The sequence below is a fragment of the Phyllobates terribilis genome, unplaced genomic scaffold (genome assembly GCF_046119375.1).
Source record: "Phyllobates terribilis strain yellow unplaced genomic scaffold, ASM4611937v1 Scaffold_10__3_contigs__length_209671492, whole genome shotgun sequence".
In the NCBI taxonomy this organism is placed as follows: domain Eukaryota; kingdom Metazoa; phylum Chordata; class Amphibia; order Anura; family Dendrobatidae; genus Phyllobates; species Phyllobates terribilis.
The window spans coordinates 77,001,437-77,020,259 of NW_027362770.1; the positions used below are offsets into that span (position 1 = coordinate 77,001,437).

General features: G+C 42.4%; 1 protein-coding gene across 2 annotated transcripts in view; it reads left to right on the forward strand.

Moving 5' to 3' along the window:
- The first annotated feature begins 2,873 nt into the window (after positions 1 to 2,873).
- LOC141164414 (putative calcium-activated potassium channel subunit beta) overlaps positions 2,874 to 18,823 on the forward strand; it is a 380,601-nt gene continuing 364,651 nt past the window's right edge. The window contains exon 1 of one of the 2 annotated variants that reach the window (XM_073649610.1): positions 2,874 to 3,064. The gene's annotated coding sequence lies outside the window, so the exon portion shown is untranslated. The remainder of the gene's footprint in view (positions 3,065 to 18,823) is intronic. The other variant, XM_073649609.1, reaches the window with a different exon arrangement.

The window sequence follows — 18,823 nt, forward strand, 5'->3', positions numbered from 1 at the left end:
AAAGAAAGGGAGTGCAGTTGCCTGTACAGTTACACAAGTTGTCAGTTGTCTTTGGATAGGACATGACGATGTTTTTTCACTAGAGCTTTCACTAACATTACCACCTACCCTACCATACACCTTGAACACCAAGCCTATTCCCCTTTCCACCACGACCTCGCTTTTTCCCACTCATGTTGCTCCGATAGTGTGGTTGAAGCAAGCTATTAGCGACAAAAAAATTAAATTTTTTTACTGTGGAGCCCTGGATACAGCAGAATCTCAGCGCAAAAAAATTACAAGCTGAGATGTGGCCTGCTGTATCACATTAGTAACAGAAGAAATTACATTTTTTACTGTGGATAAGTTCTGGATACAGTAGAATATACGCTTCAAAAAAATACAAGCTGAGATGTGGCCTGCTGTATCACGTTAGTAACAGAAGAAATTAGATGTTTTCCTGTGGACATGTCCTGTATACAGCAGAATATATTAGCCAAAAAAATTCAAGCTGAGATGTGGCCTGCTGTATCACATTAGTAACAGAAGAAATTTGATTTTTTTTACTGTGCATGAGGCCTGTATACAGCAGAATATATGTGCCAAAAAAAAATAAGCTGAAATGTGACCTGCTGTATCACGTTAGTAACAGAAAAAAAATTGTTTGTTTTTTTACTTTGGACGAGCCCTGTATACAGCAGAATATACGCGCCAAAAAATTTCAAGCTGAGATGTGGCCTGATGTATCACATTAGTAACAGAAGAAATTAGATTTTTTTTTTACTGTGGATGAGGCCTGTATGCAGCAGAATATATTCTCCAAAAAATATCAAGCTGAGATGTGGTCTGCTGTATCACGTTAGTAACAGAAGAAATTCAATTTTTTATTGTGGACAAGGCCTGTATACAGCAGAATATATATGACAAAAAAATTCAAGCTAAGATATGGCCTGCTGTATCACCTTAGTAACAGAAAAGAAATAGATTTTTTTACTGTGGACAAACGCTGTGTACAGCAGAATATATGTGCCAAAAGATTAAAAGCTCAGATGTGGCCTCCTGTATGTATCATGGTAATAACAGAAGAAATTTGATTTTTTTTTTCCTGTGGATAAAGTCTGTATACAGCAGAATATATACGCCAAAAAATTACAGGCTGAGATGTGACCTGTAGTAACAGAAGAAATTAGATTTTTTACTGTGGAGCCCTGGATACAGCGGAATCTCAGAGCAAAAGAATTACAATGTCAAATGTGGCTTGCTTAATGTAGCACGGTAGGAAGAGAAAAAATTTATGTTTCAAAGGTGTACTCGTGCATGGAGCACAACATAAGCAGTGCTCAAGAGAGTTATATGCTGAAATGTGCCCTGCTGTCTCTGTCTGGACATCACTAATAGCAAAAACGATTAATCTGATGAAAGATCGATTACCCAGCCACCTAGGACCCTATCTATCTAAACTATCTGACTTAGAAGCAACCAACTAGCTAACTATCTCAAATCTCTCAGTATCCTGGACCAGAGTCAGGAGCAGCCTCTCTGGCTGTTATACTGACAAAATGGAGCTAAAACAACATGTCCGCTCTTTATATGGAGATGGACATGTGACTTCAGCAGCCAATGTCACAAGCCCTTGTGACTGGACATTGTAGATGGTTCCTGCACCTTGATTGGCATGCCGGAATCTGCACACATTAAGTAAGGGAAAAAAAATTAGATTAACTCCTCTAAGCTCTCCTCACCCCCTCTCTTCATCAAATACATTTCCCACGCTCATCATACAGCACCACTATCCTAGCCAAAGTCATAAAAAACGCTATCATTTTCTGCACTTTTATCGAATTGGCCCGATTTTAAGTAAAAACACTAGGGTGATCGATCACGAATCCCGAATGTGCAATGTTGATGACGAATTTGAAATTGGCGAACGTTTTCCGAACATATTCGCTCATCTAATTGGGATAGGATCTTGACGATTGGAATACCCCTTTAGTCGCTGTGTGCCGACGCATAGTATATGTCTATTCACACCATATTTAAATGTAAGCATTCAAAATCTTACCTATACCTAAACAATGACCTTTTCACATGCGTCAACTAAGCATTTTTTTTCTACTGTATTTCAAGATGTACTCTTATCTGAGTATATTCAAGTATAACTTAGGAAGAGAAACTGCCAACTACTGGATAAAACTGTTCAAATCGAAACGGGATTGAGAAATGTAATACAGTTGTATATTTTATTAATGAACAAGCAAATAAATCTTGGTAGATGAGTGAATACCAGCTATGTGTACAAGAAAGAAAACTGTTGTGATATGATCTAAGTTGTTCCACTTCCACTTGCTAGCACCAGTAGCAGCTCAGTTACCAATGAAATCTACACTGCAGGTGACAGCATACGTCTTGGGAGACCTTACAGCACTTGTCAACACCAGTTCTAATAGCAGCAGTCAGTGGTGTCGCCATCTAATTATCAGCAAACCTTACTTTGTCCACCTTTCTCTGCACTTTATTTCCATACATCATTTTATTATTGATACATGACTTTTCTCAATATCATCAAGACTTTAACGTTTTCTTAGCCCAGCCTTACTGACAAATAACAGTTTTAACTATTTACAAAGGATAGTTATTTTTACAGAGCTTTAAAAGGCACAAAATGCAGAGGAATTTAAGAAAGTGTCATCACAACATGGCAAGAAATTAGTAAGAAACTACTGCTGCTTAAACCATATACATTGTTCTCACTAACAGACAGTTTTAGCTATGTTGTTCAGTAAGTGCACCGGACACTATACATTTTTTGCATTTTAATATTTAAATACTGTTTTTGTCTTTAATGGCAGTTTAGCTTCTTACCATCAATTCTTGGGAGCTGTGGTTGAGGCATAAGAGAGATTCATACCTTACCATTTATGGCTAAAAGATGAGTTTAATTGTTGTGATTAATGGAAGCAGAGTGAAACCAGCCAAGAATAGCCATCCTATGCGTGGAGCACTGCTCTTTTACTGGACACTTTTTCACTTTGTCTTTACTGGAATATGGAAAAGTGAGCAAAATATCCAGAGACAACTAGATACTGTAAGTATTATTTATGGAGTAATATTTTCCGATCATATAACAAAATAAGACTCTTAAGTATTTAAAAATTATGTTGAAATCTTTTTAAAAGTTGCCCTCATAAATATTGCATGTGTATTGTTTATGTATTTCCTCTTTTCATATCAGATTGTACATGACACAATATAATGACATAATTGACAATAATGCAGCATGTCATCAGTGAAAATCTACTTACATTTAACTAGAAAAAAAGCTCACTTTTATAGGTGTAGAAAGATGCGTAATTTTGAGTAGTAAATAGCTATTAAACAAAATCTACAATAGCAATACAATAATTGCAGAACAATTTGTAATGTATTTATTTACAAAGTGCAATCTAAAAATATGACTCTTCTCATGACACATTGTAAGTAAAAATATTATCTACTGAAGGTAATCTTACAAGTGGATTCATTGTAGGATGTCATCCCCTGGACAGTCCTATTGCATGTTACCTGTGGTTTAAACATTTTATTTTATTGTAATGATCAAAAATACCAATTAGATATGAGGTGTTTTAGATAAGTAAATGCAACAGTGAAAAAAAATAGAATGACTAACAGTCGCCTGTTTAGAAACATAAACAGATGATAGATAGATATGTGCTAGATAGATAGATAGCCTTGTGATAGATAGATGATAGATAGATAGATATAGATGATAGATAGAGAGATAGATATGGGGTAGAAAGATAGATACTAGATAGATACATATGTGATAGATAGATGATAGAGATAAATGATGGACAGATATGGGATAGATAGATAGATACTAGATAGATAGATATATATGTGATAGATGATAGAGAAAGAGAGATAGATAGATAGATGGATAGATATAGGAAAGATAGATAAATAGATACTAGATAAATAGATTATAGATAGATCAATACAGTGGGGAAAATAAGTATTTGATACACTGATGATTTTGCAAGTTTTCCCACCTACAAAGAATGGAAAGGTCTGTAATTTTTATCATAGGTACACTTCACCTGTGAGGCTGTGTGCCCACGATGCGTTTTTTAAGCGTTTCCGCAGCGGCAAAAACGCTGCAGAAACGCTTAAAAAACACATGGTAGAAGGCCTGCCATGTTCCCCAATGACAATCCGCATGTGCTGTGCACATGCTGCGGAAATTTCCGCTGCGGATTATCATTGCGGAAAATAACGCAGCACTACCAATTATTTTGCGGAAGTGCTGCATTTTCGTAGCCATTGACTTGCATTGAAATGCATGGATTACGCATCACTGTATATGTAGATGCGCATTCCACGCATTCCAATGTGCGTATGGTACCCGGGTGTGGAGGACAGGAGACTCTCCTCCGGACCCGGGTACCATAGAACCTGTAAAAAAAAGAATTAAATAAAAAAGAAATATTATATTTACCTTCTGATGGCCCCCGCTGCGGTCATCCTCCCTCGGCAGTAGATCGCGGTGGACTGAAGGACCTGCGCTGACGTCATAGACATGTGACGGCAGGTCCTTCAGTGTACCGTGATCTGCCGGCAGCCAGGATGGAGCGAAGCAAGACTGCGAGGGCCATCGGAAGGTAAGTATAGATTTATTTTTTATTTTTAACCATTCTTTACAGTCACACTATATAAATCCATGCCGTTTGCACTTTCCAAGTGATGCTAAAATCGCTTGGAAAGCACTTGTCAACCCGCATGCGGAAATGCATGTGAAGAACGCTTCACATCCGCATGTCCCTGGCAGGAAAAACGCATGTACAATCCGCATGTACAATCCGCATGCGTTTTTTCTGCAAGGGAGATGCAGAAACGCTCAGGAAAAATTTGGAGCATTTCTGCATCGTGGGCACATAGCCTGAGAGACAGTATCCAAAAATAAAAAACAGAAAATCACATTGTATGATTTTTAAATAATGAAATTGCATCTTATTGCATGAAATAAGTATTTGATCACCTACCAACCAACAAGAATTCTGGCTCTCACAAACTTGTTAATTTTTCTTTAAAAAGCCCTCGAACTATCCACTCATTACCTGTATTAATTGCACCTGTTTGAACTCGTTACCTGTATAAAAGACACCTGTCCACACACTCAATCAATCACACACCAACTTCTGGCCAAGACCAAAGAGCTGTCTAAAGACACCAGGGACAAAATTATAGACCTGCACGAGGATGGGATGGGCTACAGGACAATAGGCAAGCAGCTTGGTGAGAAGGCAAAAACTGTCAATGTTCCCCAGTCTGGGACTCCATGCAAAATCTCACCTTGTGGGGTAATGATGATTCTGAGAAAGGTCAGGAATCAGACCAGAACTAGGACCTGGTCAATGACCTGAAGAGAGCTGGGACCACAGTCTCAAACATTAGTGCTAGTAACACACTACACCATCATGGATTAAAATCCCTCAGGGCACACAATGTCTAGATCCATTTAAAGTTCGCCAATGATCATCTGGATGATCCAGAGGAGGCATGGAGAAGGTCATGTGGTCAGATGAGACCAAAATAGAACTTTTTGGTATCAACTCCACTCGTCGTGTTTGGAGGAAGAGAAAGGATGAGTACAACCCCAAAAAAACACCATCCCAACCATGAAGCATGTTGGGGAAACATCATTCTTTGGGGGTGCTTTTATGCAAAGTGGACAGGGCGACTGCACCGTATTGACGGAAGGATGGATGGTGTCATGTATCGTGAGATTTTGGCCAACAACCTCCTTCCCTTAGTAAAAGCATTGAAGATGGATCATGGCTGAGTTTTCTAGCATGACAGTGACCCAAAACACACAGCCAGGACAACTAAGGAGTGGCTCTATAAGAAGCATTTCAAGATTTTGGAGTGGCCTAGCCAGTCTACAGACCTGAACCCAATAGAAAATCTTTTGAGGAAGCTGAAACTCAATGTTGCTCAGCGACAGCCCCGAAACCTGAAAGATTTGGAGAAGATCTGTATGGAAGAGTGAGCCAAAATCCGTGCTGCAGTGTGTGTAAAGTTTGTCAAGAATTACAGGAAATGATTGGCCTCTGTAATTGCAAACAAAGGTTTCTTTACCAAATATTAGGTTCTGTTTTTCTATTGTATCAAATACTTATTTCATGTAATAAAATCATACAATGTGATTTTCTGGATTATTTTTTAGATTCGGTCTTTCACAATTGAAGTGTACCTACGATAAAAATGAGAGATCTCTCTATTCTTTCTAGTTGGGAAAGCATGCAAAATCAGCAGTGTATCAAATACTTATTTTCCCCACTGTAGATAGATAGATAGCTATGTGATAGATAGTTGTAAAAAAAGGCAGGCAGCACTCCAAACAATTTCTTTGAAAAAAGGTGGACTTTATTAGCCTATATAGTTGTGACTAGAGATGAGCGTTGTTCTACTCGAACTGTTCGCCAATCTCAAATTCGAGCTGTTTTGGGCGGTGTTCGAGCCGGTCGGCGAACACGAACAATTTGAGAAAAATTCGGCTGTTCGAGGTTATGTTCGATAACTGTTCGTGCACCAAAATCATAACTGGATTTTTTCTCAGTAATGATGAAAATTAATGTTAATACGCAGTTTGAGTGTACAGCGGGGCGGGGGGAGGGGCAGGGGATGGATCTCTGCAGGAACAATGAAGATCTCCATTTTTTTTTCTCTTTCCCGCATTTGCAGTGGGGAGGTGCAATCTGTCAGCCTATCAGCAGCGCACACACGGAGCGAAGTGCTTTTTTTCACACAAGCAAGGGCATGTGTGATTGGCAGTGTATGTCACATGTCCTTGCCCTATAAGACCAAGCCATTTTCCCCATCGCCACCATTTTCTCACTGCTGCAGCTGCGTGTTAGACGGCACCGCTGTTGCTGTGTGCGCTATACCTTGTTAATTTCAAGCCAATTTTCGCACAAATATACAGATAGCTTGGGAGTAGGGAATAGTTGTGATTGCAGTCCTTTTAAGGACTAGGTTACAGCATTTCCTACGACTTTTATCAGGCAGGTCTGTGCTCTTAAATAGATAGATTGTGGGAGTAAAGACTAATTGTAATTGGAGTCCTTTTCAGGACTAGGTTACATCAGTTCCTATCAGTTTTTGCCAGGCAGGTCTGTGCCAGTGCTGTGCAAGTTTTTTTCACAGCATTTGGCTGAATCTAGCAAAGCTAATCCTTTTTGGCCTATTGCAGAGTGTGTTAGTCAGTGGAGTAGCCCATCTGTGTTGCAAGATATACCACCTGTGTATAGAATACCAATTTTTTTACTGCACCTAGTGAAGTAAAATCTTTTGGGCATAGCATCATTCTATTAGTCCATCTATACTGACCTCCATCAGGTTGCAAACTGAATATAATTTTTTTCTGCATCTAGCTCTGAAAAAATATTTGGGCTTCTAGCAGTGTGTGGGACTTGGTCTATTAGTCCATCTATACTGACCTCCATCAGGTTGCAAATTAAAAATAATTTTTTTCTTCATTTATCTCTGAAAAAATATTTGGGCTTCTAGCAGCGTGTGGGACTTGTTCTATTAGTCCATCTATACTGACCTCCATCTGGTTGCAAATTAAAAATAATTTTTTTCTGCATCTAGCTCTGAAAAAATATTTGGGCTTCTAGCAGTGTGTGGGACTTGGTCTATTAGACCATCTATACTGACCTCCATCAGGTTGCAAATTGAATAAAAAAATTTTCTGCATCTAGCTCTGAAAAAATATTTGGGCTTCTAGCGGTGTGTGGGACTTGGTCTATTAGTCCATCTATACTGACCTCCATCAGGTTGCAAATTAAAAATATTTTTTTTCTGCAACTAGCTCTGAAACAATATTTGGGCTTCTAGCAGTGTGTGGGACTTGGTCTATTAGTCCATCTATACTGACCTCCATCAGGTTGCAAATTAAAAATAATTTTTTTCTTCATTTATCTCTGAAAAAATATTTGGGCTTCTAGCAGCGTGTGGGACTTGTTCTATTAGTCCATCTATACTGACCTCCATCAGGTTGCAAATTAAAAATAATTTTTTTCTTCATTTATCTCTGAAAAAATATTTGGGCTTCTAGCAGCGTGTGGGACTTGTTCTATTAGTCCATCTATACTGACCTCCATCAGGTTGCAAATTAAAAATAATTTTTTTCTGTATCTAGCTCTGAAAAAATATTTGGGCTTCTAGCAGTGTGTGGGACTTGGTCTATTAGTCCATCTATACTGACCTCCATCAGGTTGCAAATTAAAAATAATTTTTTTCTGCATCTAGCTCTGAAAAAATATTTGGGCTTCTAGCAGTGTGTGGGACTTGGTCTATTAGTCCATCTATACTGACCTCCATCAGGTTGCAAATTAAAAATAATTTTTTTCTGCATCTAGCTCTGAAAAAATATTTGGGCTTCTAGCAGTGTGTGGGACTTGGTCTATTAGTCCATCTATACTGACCTCCATCAGGTTGCAAATTAAAAATAATTTTTTTCTGCATCTAGCTCTGAAAAAATATTTGGGCTTCTAGCAGTGTGTGGGACTTGGTCTATTAGTCCATCTATACTGACCTCCATCAGGTTGCAAATTAAAAATAATTTTTTTCTTCATTTATCTCTGAAAAAATATTTGGGCTTCTAGCAGCGTGTGGGACTTGGTCTATTAGTCCATCTATACTGACCTCCATCAGGTTGCAAATTAAAAATAATTTTTTTCTGCATCTAGCTCTGAAAAAATATTTGGGCTTCTAGCAGTGTGTGGGACTTGGTCTATTAGTCCATCTATACTGACCTCCATCAGGTTGCAAATTAAAAATAATTTTTTTCTTCATTTATCTCTGAAAAAATATTTGGGCTTCTAGCAGCGTGTGGGACTTGTTCTATTAGTCCATCTATACTGACCTCCATCAGGTTGCAAATTAAAAATAATTTTTTTCTGCATCTAGCTCTGAAAAAATATTTGGGCTTCTAGCAGTGTGTGGGACTTGGTCTATTAGTCCATCTATACTGACCTCCATCAGGTTACAAATTAAAAATAATTTTTTTCTGCATCTAGCTCTGAAAAAATATTTGGGCTTCTAGCAGTGTGTGGGACTTGGTCTATTAGTCCATCTATACTGACCTCCATCAGGTTGCAAATTAAAAATAATTTTTTTCTGCATCTAGCTCTGAAAAAATATTTGGGCTTCTAGCAGTGTGTGGGACTTGGTCTATTAGTCCATCTATACTGACCTCCATCAGGTTGCAAATTAAAAATAATTTTTTTCTGCATCTAGCTCTGAAAAAATATTTGGGCTTCTAGCAGTGTGTGGGACTTGGTCTATTAGTCCATCTATACTGACCTCCATCAGGTTGCAAATTAAAAATAATTTTTTTCTTCATTTATCTCTGAAAAAATATTTGGGCTTCTAGCAGCGTGTGGGACTTGTTCTATTAGTCCATCTATACTGACCTCCATCAGGTTGCAAATTAAAAATAATTTTTTTCTGCATCTAGCTCTGAAAAAATATTTGGGCTTCTAGCATTGTGTGGGACTTGGTCTATTAGTCCATCTATACTGACCTCCATCAGGTTGCAAATTGAATAAAAAAAATTTCTGCATCTAGCTCTGAAAAAATATTTGGGCTTCTAGCGGTGTGTGGGACTTGGTCTATTAGTCCATCTATACTGACCTCCATCAGGTTGCAAATTAAAAATAAATTTTTTCTGCATCTAGCTCTGAAAAAATATTTGGGCTTCTAGCAGTGTGTGGGACTTGGTCTATTAGTCCATCTATACTGACCTCCATCAGGTTGCAAATTAAAAATAATTTTTTTCTTCATTTATCTCTGAAAAAATATTTGGGCTTCTAGCAGCGTGTGGGACTTGTTCTATTAGTCCATCTATACTGACCTCCATCAGGTTGCAAATTAAAAATAATTTTTTTCTTCATTTATCTCTGAAAAAATATTTGGGCTTCTAGCAGCGTGTGGGACTTGTTCTATTAGTCCATCTATACTGACCTCCATCAGGTTGCAAATTAAAAATAATTTTTTTCTGCATCTAGCTCTGAAAAAATATTTGGGCTTCTAGCAGTGTGTGGGACTTGGTCTATTAGTCCATCTATACTGACCTCCATCAGGTTGCAAATTAAAAATAATTTTTTTCTGCATGTAGCTCTGAAAAAATATTTGGGCTTCTAGCAGTGTGTGGGACTTGGACTATTAGTCCATCTATACTGACCTCCATCAGGTTGCAAATTAAAAATAATTTTTTTCTTCATTTATCTCTGAAAAAATATTTGGGCTTCTAGCAGCGTGTGGGACTTGTTCTATTAGTCCATCTATACTGACCTCCATCAGGTTGCAAATTAAAAATAATTTTTTTCTGCATGTAGCTCTGAAAAAATATTTGGGCTTCTAGCAGTGTGTGGGACTTGGTCTATTAGTCCATCTATACTGACCTCCATCAGGTTGCAAATTAAAAATAATTTTTTTCTGCATCTAGCTCTGAAAAAATATTTGGGCTTCTAGCAGTGTGTGGGACTTGGTCTATTAGTCCATCTATACTGACCTCCATCAGGTTGCAAATTGAATAAAAAAATTTTCTGCATCTAGCTCTGAAAAAATATTTGGGCTTCTAGCAGTGTGTGGGACTTGGTCTATTAGTCCATCTATACTGACCTCCATCAGGTTGCAAATTGAATAAAAAAAATTTCTGCATCTAGCTCTGAAAAAATATTTGGGCTTCTAGCGGTGTGTGGGACTTGGTCTATTAGTCCATCTATACTGACCTCCATCAGGTTGCAAATTAAAAATAATTTTTTTCTGCATCTAGCTCTGAAAAAATATTTGGGCTTCTAGCAGTGTGTGGGACTTGGTCTATTAGTCCATCTATACTGACCTCCATCAGGTTGCAAATTAAAAATAATTTTTTTCTTCATTTATCTCTGAAAAAATATTTGGGCTTCTAGCAGCGTGTGGGACTTGTTCTATTAGTCCATCTATACTGACCTCCATCAGGTTGCAAATTAAAAATAATTTTTTTCTTCATTTATCTCTGAAAAAATATTTGGGCTTCTAGCAGCGTGTGGGACTTGTTCTATTAGTCCATCTATACTGACCTCCATCAGGTTGCAAATTAAAAATATTTTTTTTCTGCATCTAGCTCTGAAAAAATATTTGGGCTTCTAGCAGTGTGTGGGACTTGGTCTATTAGTCCATCTATACTGACCTCCATCAGGTTGCAAATTAAAAATAATTTTTTTCTGCATCTAGCTCTGAAAAAATATTTGGGCTTCTAGCAGTGTGTGGGACTTGGTCTATTAGTCCATCTATACTGACCTCCATCAGGTTGCAAATTAAAAATAATTTTTTTCTTCATTTATCTCTGAAAAAATATTTGGGCTTCTAGCAGCGTGTGGGACTTGTTCTATTAGTCCATCTATACTGACCTCCATCAGGTTGCAAATTAAAAATAATTTTTTTCTGCATCTAGCCCAGCCAATAGTTTTGGCCTAATACCACAGTTTGGCCACTCAGCTCTGCTCGGTTACCATCCATTGTTTTTTTGTGCAAACAACTCCAGAGTTGTGAATTAGTTAACCACCTAAATGAGTGGAAAAAGGCCTGCTGCTGGTGGAAAGGGGAATAGGCGTGTTGGGAAAGGGAAAAAAGGTTGTGTCCGTGGGGTAGGTGCAGAAGAAAGACCATCTTCCAGCCAAACTAAAATGTCTACTTCTTTTAGCGGACAATGTGATAAGATCCCTTTCTTACGGCCACGCCAATCGCTACAAATTCCAGATGAGGCACAAAAACAGCAGGTGCTTCAACGGATATCAAGTGCTCCTTTAAGTGGGCTCTCCTCCACATCAACTTCAACATCACAAATACTCCAGTCCTCAAAGGTGTCACCCAAATCGCACTTGCTTCCTCACAGCTCCCAAATCTCCAGCTGCCCGTCTGACTATGAGGTAGAACAGATGGTTGAGTCTGCAGAGCTGTTTACTCATACTATAGCCTGGGAATCAGAGGTCGACTCCAGCGCTTCTGTGAATCCAGACGAGGAAATGATCTGCACTGATGCCCAGAATCTTTATGAGTCGGATCCAGGACCAGACGCAGAAGGTTCTGACCATAATGTAGACCCTCATTCCCAAACTGTAACTCCTGTTGGTGGAGACAATGAGGAAGACGATGATAAGACTCAAATACCTGATTGGAGCGACAACTTTAGTTTTTTGTCAGGGCAGGAACAGGTTGGCTCTGAGGACGACGGGTGTGATAACGCACAGGGTGATGATGATGAGGTCGGAGATCCCACTTACTGTCAACCCACAGTCAGCCAAGAGATGAGGTCAGCAGAGGAGGTGGAGGAAGATGCTAGGGACGACGAGGTCAGGTTGCGCCTTCCTGGACAGAGACGTAGTACTCGAAGCACGTCAACAACTGCATCCTCAAACACAACTCTGCCTCTCACCACAAGTCGTGGTGGCTCTTCAGGTCGCATGGGTGCTAAGCCTTGCATAGCCTGGGCATTTTTTCAGATCGATAAAGATGACCCAACTCGTGTTATCTGTAACATTTGTCAGCAAAAGCTAAGTAGAGGCCAAAAAATACATAGTTTGAGTACTTCATGCATGAACCGGCACATGGACATGAAGCATAAGTTGCAGTGGGAAGCTCAGTGTGCTACAATGCGGCCTAGCCGGCCGGGCCAGTCACCGTCTGCCATATCTTGTGCATCCGCGGCCTCTTCATCCTCTGTGACTGGGCGGACAGCAGTCACACCTGTTTTGGGGCGCAGACCTGCCACCTCTTTACCCGCAACAGCCAGCGTGATTGGCAGGTCATCATTTTCTTTGGAGGTGGTAACACCAGCTGGTGTTGAGCGCTGTCCGACATCGATAGCACCACCTTTGGATCAAGGCAACCTAACATGTCCGCCTGCATCTTCCTCACAGACCGGCAGTTTGCCGGGGACACCCTTATCAACCCCGTCTAAGCACAATAGCCAGCCCTCGGTCCCTCAGATGTGGACAAGTAAAAGACCATTTCCTCCTAGCCATGAGAAAGCTAAGAGGTTGAATTTCACCATCTGCAAGCTCTTGGCTACAGAAATGCTGCCTTTCCGCCTGGTGGACACAGAGGATTTTCGAGACCTTATGTCCGTCGCAGTGCCCCAGTACCAGATGCCCAGTCGGCACTACTTCTCAAAGAAAGGTGTGCCTGCGCTCCACCAGCATGTCGCACACAACATCACCGCTTCTTTGAGAAACTCTGTGTGTGACAGGGTGCATTTCACCACAGACACTTGGACGAGTAGGCATGGACAGGGGCGTTACATGTCGCTGACTGGGCACTGGGTAACTATGGTGACAGCAGGACAAGGGGCTGCTGTCCAAGTCTTGCCGTCCCCACGAGTTGTGCGTCAATCCTCTTTATGTCAAAGTTCCTCCACTGCTTCTGCCTCCTCAACCTCCTCTCGGTCTTCCACCTGCACCCAAAGCCTGTCTGGTCATGCCACAAGCTTTCTAACTGCGCAGAAGGGATCCTGCACACCTCCTTACTATGCTGGCAGTAGGGCTCAACGTCATCAGGCGGTTTTTACATTGAAATGTCTGGGAAATGTGAGTCACACAGCTGAGGAGTTGTGGTCAGCTCTGGAGAACCAATTTCATGAATGGTTGTCTCCACTGGACCTGAAACCAGGGAAGGCCGTGTGCGACAATGCTGCAAACCTGGGTGCGGCCCTTCGCCGGGGCAATGTCACACACGTGCCTTGTATGGCTCACGTGTTGAACCTGGTTGTCCAGCAATTTTTAGCCCACTATCCCAGACTAGATGGCCTTCTGCAGAGGGCACGGTCGCTGTGTGCTCACTTCCGCCGTTCGCATCCCGCAGCTCAGCGACTTACATCTCTACAGAAGTCGTTGGGCCTGCCACTTCACCGGCTAAAATGCGATGTGCCTACCCGGTGGAATAAAACTCTGCACATGTTACAGCGACTGTGGCAGCACCGACAAGCCCTGGTGCAATACGTTCTGACGTATAGCCTGGGCCAACGAGATTCAGAGGTGGGGCAAATCACGCTGGAGGAGTGGTCTCAGATCAGGAACCTATGCACCCTTCTGCACAGTTTTGAAATGGCGACGAAGATGTTTAGTGCTGACGATGCCATTATCAGCATGACTATTCCGGTGATTTACATGCTGGAGCACATGTTAAACAGAATTCGGAGTCAGGTGGTGGCACAAGAGGAGGTGGAGGAAGTAGAGGAGGAGGAGTTGTATGCGGAAGGGCTAACATCTGCAAGGTCCAGACGGTCGGCAGCACCAAGGCGGCAGGCATGTGAGGGTGGGGGAGATGGTTTTACCAGGGCGCATGGTAGCAGCCAAACTAGTGAGGAAGGTGCAGGAGCCCAGGAAGAAGTGGAGGACGAACTGATGGAAGACTCATCAGATGAGGGAAACCTTGATCACATTTCTGTTGTGCGAGGTTGGGGGGAGAGGACAGAGGAAGGAAGCATGATTGTTACCTCGCCACCAACACAACAGGGACTTGGTGCTCCTGGATGCGCAACACACATGAGTGCCTTCTTGCTGCACTACCTGCAACATGACCCTCGAATTGTGAGAATTAGAAATAATCCTGACTACTGGGTTGCCACACTGTTAGATCCCCGGTACAAAAGTAAATTTGCAGAAATTATTCCTGCCATAGAAAGGGATGCACGCATGCAGGAGTATCAGCAGAGACTGTTGCAGAATCTTACATGTGCTTTTCCACAAAATACCAGTGGTGCACGTAGTGAATCTCACAGTTCCAACTTGCCAACCGTGGGACCGTCAAGTGTTCAGCACTCAAACCGTAACAGAACCACAGTATCTGCTGGTAACATCAATTTTGCGGAATCATTTCACCACTTTTTTAGCCCATCCTTTGCAAGGCCACAGGAGACAAGAAGTCTGACACATAGTCAACGCCTAGAGACGATGGTACAGGAGTATCTCCAAGTAAACATTGAAGCCACGACTGTGTCACTGGACCCTTGCTCTTTTTGGGCTTCCAATCTGGATAAATGGCCGGAGCTAGCCACTTACGCCTTGGAGATCTTGTCATGCCCCGCAGCCAGCGTTCTGTCTGAACGTGTGTTCAGCGCTGCTGGTGGTGTGCTGACAGATAAGCGCACGCGGCTCTCCACTGATAATGTAGACAGACTCACGTTCATAAAGATGAACAAATCATGGATCCGAAACGACTTTTCTACCCCTGTGTCATCCTGGGGAGAGTAAAAGCTTGATGATTGGTTAAAATCACCCTACCAACCGTTTTAAGCTTTCAAATTACTAATCATGTTTATCTGTATCTTGACTGGAAAATAATTTGGGCTTTGCAGCAGTGTGCAGCACTGATCCTATTAGGCCATCTATAATAAGCTTCACCAGATTTAAAATTAAAAATAATTTTTAGCTGCATCTAGCCCGGAAAATAATTTTGGGGCTCCGAGATGCGCAAGACATATAAGTGCCTTCTTGCTGCACTACCTGCAGCATGACCCTCATATTGTCAGAATTCGAAGTAATCATGACTACTGGGTTGCCACACTCTTAGATCCCCCAAACTTTTCGATCAACCTTTTCATTTTAATAAAGACCAAAAAAATGGTCATTTTTGAAATTATAAGCATTAGCAGGTTGTTAGAAACTGAAATCAAACAGTTTTCAACTCAAAACTTTATTCTAGGTGATGTTACATTTTCACATAGGACCCCTTGTTCGAAAGGAGCTTCTGAACTCTCTCGTCCATTGAATTTGTCAGGTTTTGGATGGTTTCTGCTTCAATTGTTTTGCATGAGGACAGAATACCCTCCCAGAGCTGTTGCTTAGATGTGAACTGCCTCCCGCCATCATAGACACTCCTTTTAATGATGCTCCAAAGGTTCTGAATGGGGTAGAGGTCAGGGGAGCATGGGGGTCACACCATAAGTTTGTCCCCTTTTATGCCCATATCAGCCAGAGATGCAGATGTTTTATGTGCAGCATGAGATGGTGCATTATCATGCAGAAAAATGATCTTGCTGTGAAATACACGGTTCTTCTTCTTGAACCATGGCAGGAAGTGCTGTTTGAGAAAATCCACATACATTATGGAGTTCATCTTTAGCGCCTTCAGGGATCCTAAAGGGGCCGACAATCTCTCTCCCCATGATTCCAGCCCAAAACATTACTCCACCTCCTCCTTGTTGGCGCTGTAGCCGTGTTTGCGTGGGGTGTCCATCAACCAGCCATCCTCCACTCCATTCATCTGGACCATCGAGCGCTGCACGGCACTCATCCGTGAACAAAACAGTTTTGAAATCAGTCTTCATGTAATGTTTGGCCCACTGGAGCCGTTTCTGCTTGTGTGAAGTGGATAGAGGAGGTCGACAGGATGGCATATGCACAGCTGCAAACCTCTGAAGGACCCTGCATCTTGTTGTTCGGGGGACGTTGGAGGCACAAGCAGCTTCAAAAACTTGTCTGCTGCTATGACAAGGCTTTTTTGCCGCTGCTGTTTCAACCTGACGTAATTGCCTGTAGGAAAGAGTCCTCAATTTGCCCTTATCAGCACGCACACGTGTGTACTGTGAATCAGCTACATACTTCTTGATTGCCAAGACACTTCATCCTGATCATCGCACAATGTTGATTGTAGTCATGCCTTGACCTAAACACTCCACAATTTGTTGCTTCTCAGCAGCCGACACATCCTTTTTCTTTCCCATTTTGGCAGAAAATGTAGGCTGCTTAATAATGTGAGAGAGCCTTCTTAAGTAGTCTTGCCTTTCATTGGACACACCTGCCAAACTAATTAGCACAGGTGTCTGCAATTGCTTACAGTGATATAAAGAGCCCTGACACACATCACCATCAATGAGTTTAACTGACAAACAAACAAATTCTTCCCTTATCACTCCTAAACACTTTTTGCATAATAATTTGGAACGCGGTGTACATGTGCTTTTCCACAAAACACCAGTGGTTCACGTAGTGAATCTTACAGTTCTAACTTGCCAACCGTGGTCTGTATGGAATTGTTCAATAAAGGGCCCAAAATTAAGATAACATAGATGGGAGAGGTCTCTATGAATAGGAATTCCTAAGTATTTGATACCCTGTGAGGGCCAGGCAAAGGGAAAGTTGGACTGGATGGAATCCTATATGGATTTAGGGAGGGAGACATCGAGGGCCTCAGACTTCGCTGCATTGATTTTAAAATTTTACCATGTAACAAAGTGATCTATTTCAGCCATAACAGCAGGGATGGATATATGTGATTGAGTGATATATACTAGGACATCATCAGCAAATAGAGAGCACTTGTACTCGGTGCCTCCCACCTCAATCCACCTAATATTGGGGTTATGGCGAATTGATGAGAGCAGGTGCTCCGTCACTAGGATGTATAAGAGAGGGGACAGAGGACATCCCTGCCTTGTCCCATTGGTGATTGTGAAAGGTGATGAAAATGTTCTGACGCACCCCCTGGGCCTTGGGACACCCGGAGCCGGACACTTTTTGGTGGATGCTGGTGGTTGTAGTCTTCGTGGCGGCGATCCGGTTCCGTGGCTCAGGGCGGTCAAACCAGTGGCGGAACTATTTATGTGGTTTGAATGTTTAAATGTCCGACTACGCCACCCGTGGATTGCGGTCAGAGTGAACCGCCGCTACAGGGCAGACCGCTAAGGCTGGTGTTGTGGGTGCAGCAGAGCGTAGCATAACTCCCCACGGGAGTAGTATAGCCTCAGGGCAGTGTATGCGGAGGATGGGGGTGATGGTGCAGGGCAGCAGCAGTAACGACGCGGAGTCAGTGATGCAGTTCAGGGCCTTTACTCACAGTTCTTATTATCCAGACCACGTCTGCAGGTAACGGCTGCCCACGTCGTACTGTGCTCACCAGGTGAGGGGCTCAGACAACTCCCAGATAACTTTGGAGCGCTTCACAGGACCCCCTTTGTGTGTCCTTTGTCTGGCCTTTCTTACCAACACTTCTGTCCGGCTGCCTCGGGCCTCCTCTTGGTAAACTTGGCGCCAGTTTCCCTGACCCTATGTGGTGCCTTCCTAGCGGGTGGAGCAAGGGGCTGCGCCACATAAAATGTCAGAGCCTCCGGTTTCTAGCTGAGGGTCGTTTCCTGCCTCCACTAGTTCGGGGACCGGTCTCCCCCTTTGGCCTGACCCCTCCACGCAGGTGGATTCGGGCGTGCGTTGGCGACTCGCCCGTCCGCACCCCTGGGATCCCTTCATTCCTCGTTCCTGGAGCCTTCTCCACTCCTCTTCCTTCCTTCTCCCTCTTGCAGGCCTGGGCCTCTGTTACTAGGCCCGCCTCCGGAGCAGAGCTCATGCAGAGCCCCTGCTCCCTGCCACTTCTGCTCAGACTTCTCTGCACTGAACTAAGATGGTGCCCACCTTTTATACTCCCTTCTCAATGCACCCAGGAACTGCTTCCTCCCTGCTCCTGCACTGCAGGGTTCCCCTTCCTCAGTGTTCCCTCCCCCCACTCCAGCCAGGGACAGGGACTGTCGTGCCCATCTCAGGGGCATATTGGTCGCCCTGCCCCACGGCAATGTGGTGTAATGCATGCAGGTGTCGGGTCCTGATCCACAGTCCATCCTTATCTGAGAGTGAGATATCACACCTCTGGGTGAGGTGCAATACGTCTGTAGCAACCGAGCCCTCGGTGCTACAGTTCCATTTATCTTCAGCCTAGGTGACGTATTGTGATACAGGGCCGTGATTTTGGCTATAAAAGGGCCCCCTAGACCCCTACCCCAAGCTTTTTAAGAGAATCATATATGGCGTGC